The following is a 14276-nucleotide window of genomic DNA, read 5'->3' as shown; positions in this document are numbered from 1 at the left end:
TTGTTTAGGTTGATTTTGGTTTGGTTTGGTTTTTCGAGAAACAAAGTTTCTCTTTGTAGTGGGGGCTGTCCTGGAATTTACTCTGTAGACCAGGCTGGCTTCGAACTCACAGAGATCTGCTTGCCTCTGCCTCTCAAGTGCTGGGATTAAAGGTGTGCATCACTTCTGCCCAGCTGACTGTTGTTTTGACACCTGGACCTCTCCTTATGATCCCGGATAACCTTGAACTTCTGATCCTCCGGGCTGCTCCCAAATCCTGGAATTAATGGCATCTGCATAGAGGTCTTTTTTTTTGTTGTTTCTTTTGGTTTTTCCAGACTGTGTTTCTCTGTGTAGTTTTGGTGGCTGTCCTGGAGTTCACTCTGTAGCCCAGGCTGGCCTCGAACTCACAGAGATCTGCCTGGCTCTGCCTCCCCAGTGCTGGGCTTAAAGGCATTCGCAACCGTCGCCCAGTGAGGTCCCTATTTGTGTGTGTGTGTGTGTGTGTGTGTGTGTGTGTGTGTGTGTGTGTGTGGTGTTGTCTTTAAGGCAGAATGGTCTCTCTTTGTAGTTTTGGTAAGCCTGGAACTCACCAATTCTCCTCTTGCCTCTGCCTCCATCTCCTGACTGCTGGGATTAAAATCGTGCACCACCACATCTGGCCAGTTTTGTTGAGACTGCCTATCACTAAGTAGTGTTAAACACACTGGTTCCACCTGCTTCTACCTCCTGAGTGGTGGGATTAAAGGCGTGCGATACCACTCCTGGCTCCTTAAGCTCCTGAATACTCTTTTAAGTATTTGGATTTTTAAACTGGATATGTAGCTAAGTGTCTTTAATCCCAGCATTCCAGAGTTGAGTCAGGAAGAAATCAAATTCAAGGCCATCTCTCTCTCTCTCTCTCTCTCTCTCTCTCTCTCTCTCTCTAAAACATTTTAGGAGTAGGGTGGGGTGGGGTGGGGTGGGGTGGGGTGGGGGGGGGGGTGGTGCACACCTTTAATCCCAGCACTGGGAGGCAAAGGCAGGTGGATGGATCTCTGTGAGTTCGAGGCCAGCCTGGTCTACAGAGGGAGTTCCAGGTCAGGCACCAAAACTACACAGAGAAACCCTGTTTCAAAATTATTTTAAATTTTGTTGTATGTGTATAAGTGTTTTACCTGAATGTATCTTTGTACCACTTGCATGTCTGGTGCCAGTGGAGGCTAGAAGAGGGTATTGGATGCCCTGGAACTGGAATGTTGTGCTGCCATGTGAGTGCTGGGAATCAAACCCAGACTCTCTGGTGGAGCAGCCATTGCTCTTAACAACTGAGGGGTCTTAGCAGTCCCTACATTGTCTTAAATGCCAAAAAATCCAGATTTTTTTTTTTTTGAGACAGGGTTTCTCTGTAGCCCTGGTTGTCCTGGAACTAGCTCTGTACACCAGGCTGATCTCTAACCTTGAACTCATAGATCTGCCTGTCTCCTCCTCCCCAGAGCTGGGATTAAATTCATTCATTACCATGGCTCTGCTCTTTTTAGTTTTTTTTGGGGGGAGGGGGAGAGGGTTTTTGAGATAGGGTTTCTCTGTGTAGTTTTGGTGCCTTTTCTGGATCAGTCTCTGTAGACCAGGCCAGCCTCAAACTCAGATTTGCCTGGCTCTGCCTCCTGAGTGCTGGGATTAAAGGCAGAGGCCACCACTGCCTGGCTCCTTTTTAATTTTTTTTTTTTTTTTTTTTTTTTTTTTTTTTTTTTTTTGAGACAAGGCTCCTCTGTGGAGGACTCAGGCTGGCCTCATAGAGATCCGCCTGCCTATGTCTCCTGGGTGATGGGATAAAGGCGTGGGCCACCACCGACTGACTTTTTTTTTTAAAGACCAAAATGTAGCCTTGTCTGGCCTTGAGCTCTATGTAGTCCAGGCTGGACTTGAACTTGCTAACAGCCCTCTGCCTCTACATCAGGGGTGCATTGACAAACAAGTATCCACCATACCTGGATTTGAAAATTTCTTAAATTAGTATACAAAACAATGGATTTCAAAGGCCAGTGATAGAGTATTTGTATTACTTGCTGTGTGGGAGGCCTTAGTTCAATTTGGGGAAAGGGGAGTTGTCCAGGAGATAAATTATGCCTAAAATTTGGGCCTTTAATCCCAGCTACTTGAAAGGCTGAGGCAGGAACATCGAAAGTTCAAAGCATGTCAGTGGCGGTGGCGCAGGCCTTTAATCCCAGCACCTGGGAGGCAGAGCCAGGCAGATATCTGTGAGTTCGAGGCCAACCTGGGCTACAGAGCGAGATCCAGGACAGGCTCCAAAGCCACACAGAGAAACCCTGTCTCGAACAGACAAAAAAGTTCAAGGCATAACAGGACATGGTGGCCCACATCTTTAATCCTAGCATTCAAGAGGCAGAGGCAGAGGCAGGTGGATCTCTGTAAAGATCAAAGCTAGCCTGGTCAACAAAAGTTCTAGGCTAGCTAGAAGGCCCTGTCTGAAAGAAAGGCAGAGGGGCAGGGGTGGTGAGATACAAGGAAAAGAAATTAGATACTGTGGTACCCACTGCCTTGTCCTGCTGAGGACTGCTTTTGATAGCGTTTCTTGTGTTTCCGTATAAATTTTAGCCCACCCCCAGTGAAGGGTGTCACTGGAATTTAGGTAGGGATTTCACTGAATTGTAAGTCATTTTAGGCAATACAGCCATTTCCACAACTGAGCTGCTGATCCATGGGTGTGGGAGATCTTTCAGTCTTAACTTTCAACTGTCTTAACCCATGTAGTGAAGTGTTGGGCACAGTTTTGTTATTGCATGGGAGTATCTTCTGTTCCTAGCTTTTTCCAGGACTTTGTCATGATTATGGAACTTCATTTTTAAAAAGCCTTTCCTGCAACTATGAAAGGTTTCCATGTAGTCCAGGCTGCCCTCTGCCTCCCAAGTGCCGGCATTAAAGGCCTACACCATAATGCCATCTTTAATCCCGCCCTCCCTTTCTTGATTTTTTGAGATCGATCTTATGTAGCCCAGGCAGGAATCAGACTTGCTGAGTATCCAAGGATGACCTTGAACTTGTGATCCTCCCATCTGCCGAGAATACAGACCTTTGGCAACACACCTGGCTTTGGGGGCTGCTAGGCAAACACTCTACCAACTGAGCCACATTTCCAGAACCCCTCACCCCTTTAAAGGTTGTGTTAAGTCCTAGCAATCCTCCTGACTCAGCTTTCTTTCTTTCTTTCTTTCTTTCTTAAGATTTATTTATTATGAATACAGTGTTCTGCCTGCATGTGTCTCCATGCAGGCCAGAAGAGGGCACCAGATCTCATTACAGGTAGTTGTGAGCCACCATGTGGTTGCTGGGAACTGAACTCAGGACTTTTGGAAGAGCAGTTGGTGCTCTTAACCACTGAGCCATCTGTCTAGCCCATAAACCTTTTCTCTCTCTCTCTCTTTTTTTTCTTCTTTTTTCGAAACAGGTTTTCTCTGTGTAGCTTTGCACCTTTCCTGGAACTCACTTTGTAGTCCAGGCTGGCCTTGAACTCACAGAGATCTGCCTGCCTCTGCCTCCCGAGTGCTGGGATTAAAGGTGTGTGCCACCGCCCGGCCTGCCTCAGCTTTTATAGTGTAGGATTACAGGCATGCACTAGCACGCCTAGTTGTTTAGAGGATTTCTGGGCATCTCACCTTCCATGTCATTTTTCTTAGCGGGTTTGGCAAATGTATGGATTCTGCTTGTTCTTTGGGGCCCTGATGACCAGGCACGGTGATGTCAGGTGATGTCACAAACTGTGCAAAGTCACATCTCTCCACCTTCCCACGTATAACAGGAAGCACTCTGAGCTTGCCAGGACTGGCAGCTTCAGTGTAACTGGGACGACTTTGTTCTTTTTTTAGTTCTCCTGGACTGTAACAGGAGTGCCCCTTACTTACTAGGTAGCAAGCAGACACAGGGTGGGCCAAAAGCCATCTGTCACAGTCACTATGAGCAACTTCATCTCACACTAAAATAGAAAAGAGGGACTGGAGAGATGGTTCCCAGCACTTCCATTGGGCCATCTTCTGACCTGGACATCCACACATTCGGCATACATTCACACAGACACATATATGCATGTAATAAAATAACTGCCATGGTGGTGGCGGTGGCGGCGGCGGCGGCGGCGGCGGCGGCGGCGGCGGCAGCAGCAGCGACAGTGACGGCTTTGCCTTTAATACCAGCACTCGGGAGACAGAGGCAGGCAGATCTCTGTGAGTTTGAGACCAGCCTGGTCTACAGAACGAGTTCCAAGACAGCCAGGGCTATACAGAAAAACCCTGTCTCAAAGGAAAAGGTAAATAAATAAAATAAATCTTTAAAAAAATAATAATAGTGGAGCCAGATAGATGGCTCAGTGGTTGAGAGCACAGGCTGCTTCCAGAGCAATCCAGTTTCAATGCCCAGCATCCACATGGTGGTTCACAAGCATTTGTAACAACAGTTCCGGGGAATCTGACACCTGCTTCTGGCTTCCTTGGGCACCAGCCACATATGGGGTGCCCAGACATACATGCAGGCAAAACACCCAAGTGCATAAAATGAAAATAAATAAAATAGGAAAGAAAAGGCTGAAGGTGTAGCTTGGTGTAGAGCACTTGCCTTGTATGTACAAAGGTGTGAATTCAATCTTCAGCACTGGCCCCCAGAAGACCCACTGCTTCCTGAGGAAACTCTGTAGTTACCACCACTAATTTGGACACACAGAGCTCCTTCAGTTGTATTTTGTTTCGTTTTATTTGTTGGTTTTTTTGTTTTATTTTGCTGCCCCCCCCCCCCCCCAGACAGGGTTTCTCTGTGTAGTCCAGGCTGTCCTGGAACTCGCTCTGTAGACCAGGCTGATCTCAAACTCAGAGATCCGTCTGCATCTGCCGGCTGAGAGCTGGGATTAAAGGCGTGCACCACCACCGCCCAGCAGCCCTTTCAATTCTTAAGCCAGAGCTCCAGCAGCGCCTTTGCTTGTCATCTTCTTCAGGAAAGAGATACATACTGCTTCATCTTGATACAACGGATCGCCTCTGAGCCGCCGTGAAAAACACCCTTCCTGTGTCTGTTCTTTCTACCAGTGTGCTCTCAGTGTTCAGGCACTCATTCTTCCAGTCTGGCCTGCCTGCCTCGTAATTCTCCCAGATCTGCCCACCTCCACCAGTCCTCTGTCCCCTTTACCAGGCGACCTTCCTCTTCCGCCTGGGTCACTCACTGCATTAGTCTGTCAGCTTTCCTGCCTCCAGTTTGGTCCTTGCTGTTCAGTGTCTCCACTGGGTAATCCAAGTGATTGGTCTGTGGCTCAAATGGCCTGAGAGACAGTCCACGGTACAGCTTTATAAGGCCCTTCCTGTCTGACCACAGCCTCATTTTCAACCACACTCTGCCCTGCCTGGTTGAACCAGTTCCCCAAATCTGCTCATGATGTTTCTTTGCCTGGAAACCTTGCTTCTGCCAATCATTCTGGTTTCAGTCTGGATACCACTTTCTCCAGGAAGCCCTTAGCTCTTCCGCTTTACTGGTCTGACTTAAGAAGCCTTAGTAAGAGGCTGGAAAGCTGGTTAAACTGGGCACAATGGTTCACACGTGGAACCCCAGCTTTTGAGATGCTGAATCGAGGGATCACAAGGATTGGGCTGGGATACACAGTTACTTCCAGGCCAGCCTGGGATAGAGTGACCCTGCCTAAAAGACAAACCAAAAGCAGAATGTGGCCTGTGGGACACCGGCAGATCATGGCCCTCGTGGTGCTTTGGACCACCAGGCTGGGGAAGAGAACTCTGACCTTCAAGCCTGACCTTGTGTCACTGCTTTTTTTACATCTGTATATTAACAATGGAGTGGAGGAGGAGGATGTAATCACCCCCATTTTATTGATGAAACTGGGAGGCTAAGGAGAAAAATGCCATGCTGCAGGTAGTGTCGCTCAAAGTGATGGAGATGGGGCCTGAGCTCCAGACCTCTTAACTCAGAGGCTTGCATGTTTTCACTCCCCAGATTTTCTGGGTGGCTCCGGGTTTGAGATGAGTCTTTAGGAGGAAGAGGCATTTGAGGAAATGATAGAATCAGTGCCACCCACAAGGGAATGGAAGACATCACTTGAGAGCCTTCCAGGCTGAGGGAATCCTCTGTTCTATCTACTAAGGATCTTTTTAAATTTTAAATTTTAATTTTTTAAATCTTTATGTGTTTGGGTGTTTTGTCTGCATGTATATCTGTGTATCACATGCATGCAGCACTCACCCAGTCCAGAGGTCATTGGATCCTCTGGAATTGGAATAGTTGTGAGCTGCCATGTGGGTGCTGTATTTAAACTAGGTCTTCTGGAAGAGCTGGACTCTAACCACTGAGTCACCTCTCCAGCAGCACCAACCCTCTGCTCTGTACTCAACACTCAACATGACAGGAGCTAGAGTCATTTTGAAAGAGGGTACCTCAACTGAGAAAATGCCCCTACCAGATTGGCCTGTGGGTAAGCCTGTGGCACGCTTTCTTTCTTTTTTTTTTTTTTTGCGGGGGGGGGGGGGGGTTGGAGACAGGGTTTCTCTGTGTAGCTTTGCGGCTTTCCTGGAACTCACTTGGTAACCCAGGCTGGCCTCGAACTCACAGAGATCCGCCTGGCTCTGCCTCGCGAGTGCTGGGAATAAAGGCGTGCGCCACCGCCGCCAGGCTTTGTGGCAGCTTTCTTGATGATGGGGTATGGGAGGGCCCAGTTCATTAGGTGGTCCTGGGTGCTATAAAAAAGCAAGTTGAGCAAGCCAGTAGGCAGCACCCTTCCATGGCCTCTCCATCAGCTCCCGCCTCCAGGTTCCTGCCTTGCGTTCCTGCCCTGACTTCCCTCAGTGATGGGAGAGTTACCTGAAAGCGGTAAAGTAAAATAAACCCTTTCCCCCACAGTTGCTTGTTTTTTTGTTTTGTTTTGTTTTTCTTTCTTTCTTTCTTTTTTCCCCCTCCTCAAGGAGACAGAGTTTCTCTGTTGTAACAGCCCTGGTTGTCATGGAAGTCACTCTGTAGGCCAGGCTGCCTGCCTGCCTCTGCCTCCCAAGTGTTGGGGTTAAGGCCTGTGCCACCAGCACCCGGCCTAGAGATGGGTATTTTAGCTTCATTCTGCAACCTGAGGCTCATGAAATTAGATAGCTTTCTCTGAAGAAGAGATGGCTGTCTTTCAGATACTATTCAGTACCCTGGAATCAGGGACTTTGGAGATCTTTCTGAACTCTTCCCAGACTGTTAAAGGCAGGGCTCATGACTTTCTACCTTCTGACACTTCCAGAAGAAGAAGAAGAGAAATCAAACCAGGAGCCTAGTGGAGGAGGAGCTGCAGTCCAGATTTAAGGACAGGAGACTTTTGAGATAGAAGGTCATGGCTCCACTAAACGCTGCCACAAAGGCTTGGTTTTAGGGATGCAGAAGGTGAGAGGGGATTGGTCAGGAAACACCCTGGAACCTTCTCTAGAAGAGTCAGCGTTAAAGTGTTGCCCACATCTTGTGTGGGGAAAGTAGTCCAAGTAGGGAATCATGGCTTCCATCCTCCCTGACCAAAGGTTTGTGTGAAAGGAGAGCCAGTGTTCGTAGTCAACCGCTAGGTGGCACTGTGAAAGGAGAGCCGCCACTTACATACACTATTAGAACCTCTGAATTAGAAGGGATTTCAAATCAAGAATCCCAAACCGTTTTTTTGTGTTTGCTTTGTGTGTGTGTGTGTGTGTGTGTGTGTGTGTGTGTGTGTGTGTGTGTCTTGTTGCTCTTTGTTTATTTGAGATATGCTTACTCTGCAGCCTAGCCTGGCCTCAGATTCACAGCAATCTTTCTGCCTCAGTCTCCTAAGTGATAGAATTCCTGACATGTGCCACCATCCCTAGCTTAAAACTCCTTGTTTTATAGAAGAGATGTGAGGTGACTGAACTATTCAGAGTGACTCAGATTGTTCTCACTTTGTATCTACCCATCAGTGCCATTAAACCACATCTACAAATCCCTTCCGTTCACTCATGGTACAAGCCTATTTACATCCCTGGCATCTTTCAGAGCCTCAGTCTTTTGTTCATAGAATAAAGGATTGGACTACATATTTGAGTTGTTAAGAAGGTTGACACTAGCCACAATTTAAATAATTTAAAACTAATTGAAATTTAAAATTCGGTTCTCAGTTCTCAGTCTCAGTACTCAAGAGGCAGAGGCAGGCCGATCTCCGAGTTCAAGGCCATCCTGGTCTACAGAGCGAGTTCCAGGACAGCCAGAGCTACAGAGACACTCTGTCTTGGAAAAAAAAAAATCAGTTCTCATCTATATTTCCATAGCTCGGCAGAAGTTGTGGGCAGTAACTATTATACTGCACAGCAAAAGTGCAGAACATTTCCAGTATGGAGAGGTTGTATCAGACAGCATTGTACTAGTATTTAAGGAGCTTCCGATCTCATCCTGAGTCCTGGGCACCATCAGAGGGTGAAAGATTAAATGCATAAGGTTTTCCAGCTCTCAACCTGAGTTCCTTTTTGAGACAGGGTCTCATGTATCAGGCTGACTTCGAATACACTATGTAGGCAAGCCTGATCCTAAGCTGCTCCTCGATCCTTAACCCCCTAAGTGAGATTACAGATGTGCACCAGCCTGTCCAGCCTCTCTTTATATACACGTTCCCACCAGCTTTCTCTAGCGGCAAACTTTTCTATCCCTGAGTTACTTTACAGCTTAGAGTCTAAACCTGCGAATGTCTGACTTGGTCCTTCTGGTAAGTCCGGTGTCCTCACTCCCAACCCCCAGCTGGAGCCCAGGGCCTCAGGCTTGTTCAATACACCACCACACTGTCCAGCCCACAGCCTCCCTGGTTTGTACGGATGTTACAGAGCGGGACAGCTACAGGTCTGAGAAACATCAGTCACTCCTTTCGCTTCCCCAACTCATAGGAAGCATGGCCTGCGTGCTCAGAGTGGTTTCCAGTGCTGTAGCTTCCTAAAGTAGTGCCAATCATCAGACCGTATGGTTATCCATTAGTGGGTCCCGAAATCAGTTTAGTGAGCCAGTGCCAATACCTCAGAACAGAAGTAGAAAACGTGGTGCCTGGTGAATAGTGAGGACACGGACTGTCCTATGAAATGGATTCAGTTACATGCCTGCATGTATATTCCAATGCCAGGCATGATGTAACATGGCTTTCTTCCTCTGTAAGATACTGTCCAAGGCCGGGCATTGGTGGCGCACACTTTTAGTCCCAGCACTCGGGAGGCAGAGGCAGGTGGATCTCTGTGAGTTCGAGGCCAGCCTGGGCTACCGAGTGAGTTCCAGGAAAGCCGCAAAGCTACACAGAGAAACCCTGTCTTAAAAAACGAAAAAACAAACAAACAAACAAACAAACAAACAAACAAAACCAAAAAAAAAAGATACTGTCCAAGAAGTAACCTGAGTTGGATCCCCAGAACCCACATAGAGGAAGAAGGACAGAACTGACTTCACCAAGTTGTTTTCTGGCCCCCAATTCTGGTCCCCAAAGGTACACATTGCCATGAGCCCCCATCATCCTCTCTCTCTCTCTCTCTCTCTCTCTCACACACACACACACACACACACACACACACACACACACACACACACGATTTTTAAAAAGCCCACCAAGGTGAGTCCGGGGAGATGGCTTATTTGTAAAAGCACTTACTGTGTGCACCATAACCTGAGTTTGATCCCTAGAACCCACATACAAAGCCAGATGTGGTAGCGGTACACACATCTGTCATCCCCACACTCCTACTGTGAGATGGGAGGCAGAGACAGGAGAGTTAGCCCAGAGTTAGTAAGCTAGCTTGCCTAGCCCTACCTCAAAACAAGGTGGAAAGAGAACACTGACTCTCAAAAGGTTGTTCTCTGACTTCTACATGTCCCCCATGAAAGAGATACATAATTAATTTTAAAAATTGAGATGGATAGCACTGAAGACTAGCAAGCACCTGGGTTTGACCTCTGACCTCCATGTGTGCACACACATGCATACATATACATACACACACAAAGGAAAAATAGTTTTTGCAGAGGGAATGGTGAGATACATCTACAATCCCATCACTTGGGAGATCCAGACAGAAGGATCAAGAAATCAAGACCAGACTGGGTTACATGAGACCCTGTCCAGAAAGACAAAAGAAATAGCCAGGCCTGGTGGCTTAGGTAGGAAGATTCTCTCAAGCTTGAGGGTAGCCTGTGCTACGTAGTGAGTTCTGGACCAGCCTGGCTTACATGGAAAGGCTCTCTCTCTCTCTCTCTCTCTCTCTCTCTCTCTCTCTCTCTCTCACCCCTACCTCCTAAGAAACAAAATAAAACTCAAATCTGAGGAACAAGATTGATGAATTCTTTCCACATAGCTAAGTAAGGTTTTCAAGAAGGAATGCAGATCAGTAAGATAACGGAGGACTTCAGCTCAGGCAGTGATCAGGAGTGCTTCTGCCCCACACCAGCAGTCTGCAGTTCAGAGTTTGGGCCCCTGAAACCAAGGGCTTTAAGTGACTCACTTAACTAGACTAGGCCAGTGTTCTGGGTCAAATGAGGGACTAGCATAAAGGGTCTCAAACCTTTACTAATGGTGAGCTAGATTTACTTTTTTTTTTTTTTTTTTTGGATTTTTTGAGACAGGGTTCCTCTGTGTAGGCTTAGCTGTCCTAGAACTTTCTTTGTAGACCAGTCTGGCCTCAAACTCATAGAGATCTGGCCTCTGCCTCCCAAGTAGCTGGTATTAAAGGCATGTGCCACCATGCCTGGCTAGATTTACTCACTTTTGTTTGTTTGGTTTTTGGGTTTTTTTGAGACAGGGTTTCTCTGTGTAGTTTTGGTGCCTGTCATGGAACTCATTCTGTAGACCAAGCTGGCCTCGAACTCACAGAGATCTGCCTAGCTCTGCCTTCCAAGTGCTGGGATTAAAGGCGTGTGCCACTGCTGCCCAACTGATAGTTGGGTTCTTGTGATTTCTTTTTGCTATTATAGTAGAGCTGGAAGAAGCATCCTTGCCTGTTTGTGTCTCCTTGTGCTGATGTATAACAGTTGTGTGGTGTTAGAATTGCCAGGTTGTTGCTAGATGTGGAGGTGCACACCTTTAATCTCAGTGGTCAGGAGGCAGAGGCAGGCAGATCTTAGGAAGTTCAAGGCCAGCTGGGTCTACATATTGAGTTCCAGGCCAACGAGGGCTACACAGTCTCAATAGAGAAAGAGACAGAGACAGAGACAGAGAGATGAAAGGGAGAGAGAGAGGAAAAAAAAAGAAAAAGAATTGCTGCATTGTAAATATGAGAACCTTCAAGTTCAGGTTGACTATTGTTGCTGCCCAGGAGTCATTGGATGGAAACTATGGCACAGTGACTACCTCTGCAGAGGCAGCCATCAGTTGGAGTGTCCTTTGATCTTCTTGGGAAGAAAAAAAAGCAGCTATATATTCATTACCATAAACTGTATTCGAATGCTCTTTGTTCCAAAAACAAACAACAACAACAACAACAACAACAACAACAACAAAAACAAAAACAAAAAATAAATCAGAGATTATTGGAATTGCTCCTTTAGATATCTCCCTAATATAATAATCGGGTCTAGAGTGTCTTGGAGACATAACTGTACTACATTCTGAACTTGAATACTGCCAGTGATGGGCAGCTTAAGGGCTCCCAAAAGTCACCCAGTCTGCTGGCTTAAAAGGCTCTTTCTTCAGCTAATCTGCATACACTTATGGCTAGAAGGTATGTCTGATTTTGAACTGAATCTTTTTCTCCACGGTGTTGGGGATCAAAACTCAGGTCTTGCACATTAGGCAAGTGCTTTACCACTCAGCTGTACCCTACCTAGCTGTTCAACCTTCTCTGTTTTTTCATATGTGAATGAATGACTTGGGGTTTCTATAGTGCTAAAACACCACACCAAAAGCACTAGGGGAGGAAATTGTACTTATCTGGATCACAGAACAGCATGAAGGAAAGTCAAGGCAGGAACTGAAGCAGAGACTAGAGGGGTGCTGTTTACTGGCTTGCCCCTCATGGCTTGCTCAGCCTGCATTCCTATACAACTCAGAACCACCTGCCCAAGGGTGTAGGTGGACTTTTGTGTGTCCTGCCAGTCAGCTCTGTCCTGCCAGCCTGCTCCCAAATAACTGCACAAAGGCTTACTATTAATTATAAATGATCGGCCAATAGCTTAGGCTTATTACTAACTAGCTTTTACAACTTAAATTAACCCATATTTCTTTTTTGTTGTTGTTGTTTTTGTTTTTTGAGACAGGGTTTCTCTGTGTAGCTTTGTGCCTTTCCTGGATCTCCCTTGGTAGACCAGGCTGGCCTCGAACTCACAAAGATCCGCCTGGATCTGCCTCCCGAGTGCTGGGATTAAAGGTTTATGCCACCACCGCCCAGCAACCCATATTTCTTATCTATGCTCTACCATGTGGTGGTACCTTTTTTCAGTACAGCATGTTCATCTGATTCCTCTCCATCTTGCTGTCGACTCCTTGTGACTTTGCCCTTCTTCCCAGTATCCTCACACTTTGACTCATCCACCTAACCTCTTCCTGCCTAGCTATTGGCCAGTCATCTTTTTATTAAACCAATCAGAAGGTGCCTTGGCAAAGACACATCTTCACAGTGTACAGAATGATTATTCCGTAACACATGGGTGGTACTACCCACCATGAACTGTGTCCTCCTTGGCCCTGTCACATTAATTATTAATCAAGAAAATGTCCTACAGGCTTGCCCATGGGCCGATCTAGTAGGAGTATTTTCTCAATTGAGGCTCCCCTTCCCCAGTGCCTCTGGCTTATGTGAAGTTGACAAAATACTAGCCAGCACAGAGTAAGAGTATGATGTATCCTTTCTAATGGAATTCTAATTTAGTGTGTGTGACTGTATATGTGTATACATACAAATACATCTACGTGACCAGGCATGAGGGCTACAGTGAATACCAGTCAGAAAATAAGCAGTAGTTACTGTAGTTATTATTACTTCCAATCCTCTGTTCTTGCCATCAGTCATTCTGACAACAAATATATACTGTCACAGCAATGCCACCCACCCCCTCCCTTGTCATTTCTGTGACCTTGTCACCTAGAACAATCTCCTATTAAAATAATGGGGATTACTAATGGATTAGAATTATCTAGGTTTTGATGCCAAACTCTGCCACTTCTTAGCCCAGTGATTGTGGGAGTGTGGTTTAATCCACTGGAAACACTTAATCTACCTTGGAAGATGTAGAATAAATATTAGCTACTTTGTAGCTTTATTAACCCAGTCACCCTAACCAAGGCTGCAGCCTGAAGCTAGACATGTCAAGGCCTTCTAGTCTCAATGTCTATGGTTTGGTTTTGTTTGAGAGTCAGGTTCTCACTTTGCAGCCCCAGCTGGGCTAGAATTCACTAGCCTCAACTAGTACAGAGCAGATTTGCCTCTCCTTCCCAAGTACTGGGATTTAAAGGAAACACTGCCGGCTGTGGCACACGCCTTTAATCCCAGCACTTGGGAGCCAGAGCCAGGCGGATGTCAGTGAGTTCTAGGCCAGCCTGGTCTCCAAAGCGAGTTCCAGGAAAGGCACAAAGCTACACAGAGAAACCCTGTCTCGAAAAACAAAAAACAAAACAATAAATAAAATAAATAAAATAAAGGTAACACCACACCCAACTGAGATTATCCATCTATCTATCTATCTATCTATCTATCTATCTATGTGGGAAAGATCACAACCTTTTTAGAAGAGCAGTGAAGGCTGAGCTGAATTCACAAGGGGTAGGCACTTCTCCAAATGGAAAGAAATCGTTAGACTAATTCACACAAGATTTGAACAGAAATGGGCAAAAAAGACACAGAATGATAAACATGAAACCAACACTCTAAGCACTAAATATTTGTGTCTAGTCTTTGATGGTAAGCTCTGCCTGGTTTCAATCCCTGTTTTCTTATCAGCTATGTGACCTTGGGCTAGAAGCTATGAATTTTTTTTTTTTTTTTTTTTTCTCGAGACAGGGTCTCTCTGTAGCTTTGCGCCTTTCCTGGAACTCACTTTGGAGACCAAGCTGGCCTCGAACTCACTGACATCCGCCTGGCTCTGGCTCCCGAGTGCTGGGATTAAAGGTGTGCGCCACCACCACTTGGCGCTTTGAACTTCTTTATGCTTGTTTTCTCTTTTGTAAAACACAGAAACAATTGTACCTATCAAAGGGACCATACTCATACAGTGAAAACGAAAGCGTTATTAATTGGATGCTGGACTACCATGTGCCACTCTAAGTTATGTTGCCTCTTCTCAGAAGGTAATGACAATGTTTTGAGTTGAAGCTCCTG

Source organism: Onychomys torridus, chromosome 2 (assembly GCF_903995425.1).
Source record: "Onychomys torridus chromosome 2, mOncTor1.1, whole genome shotgun sequence".
NCBI classification, from domain to species: Eukaryota; Metazoa; Chordata; class Mammalia; order Rodentia; family Cricetidae; genus Onychomys; species Onychomys torridus.
The sequence above is the reverse complement of the archived record's forward strand: the minus strand, read 5'-3'. Positions refer to the sequence as shown.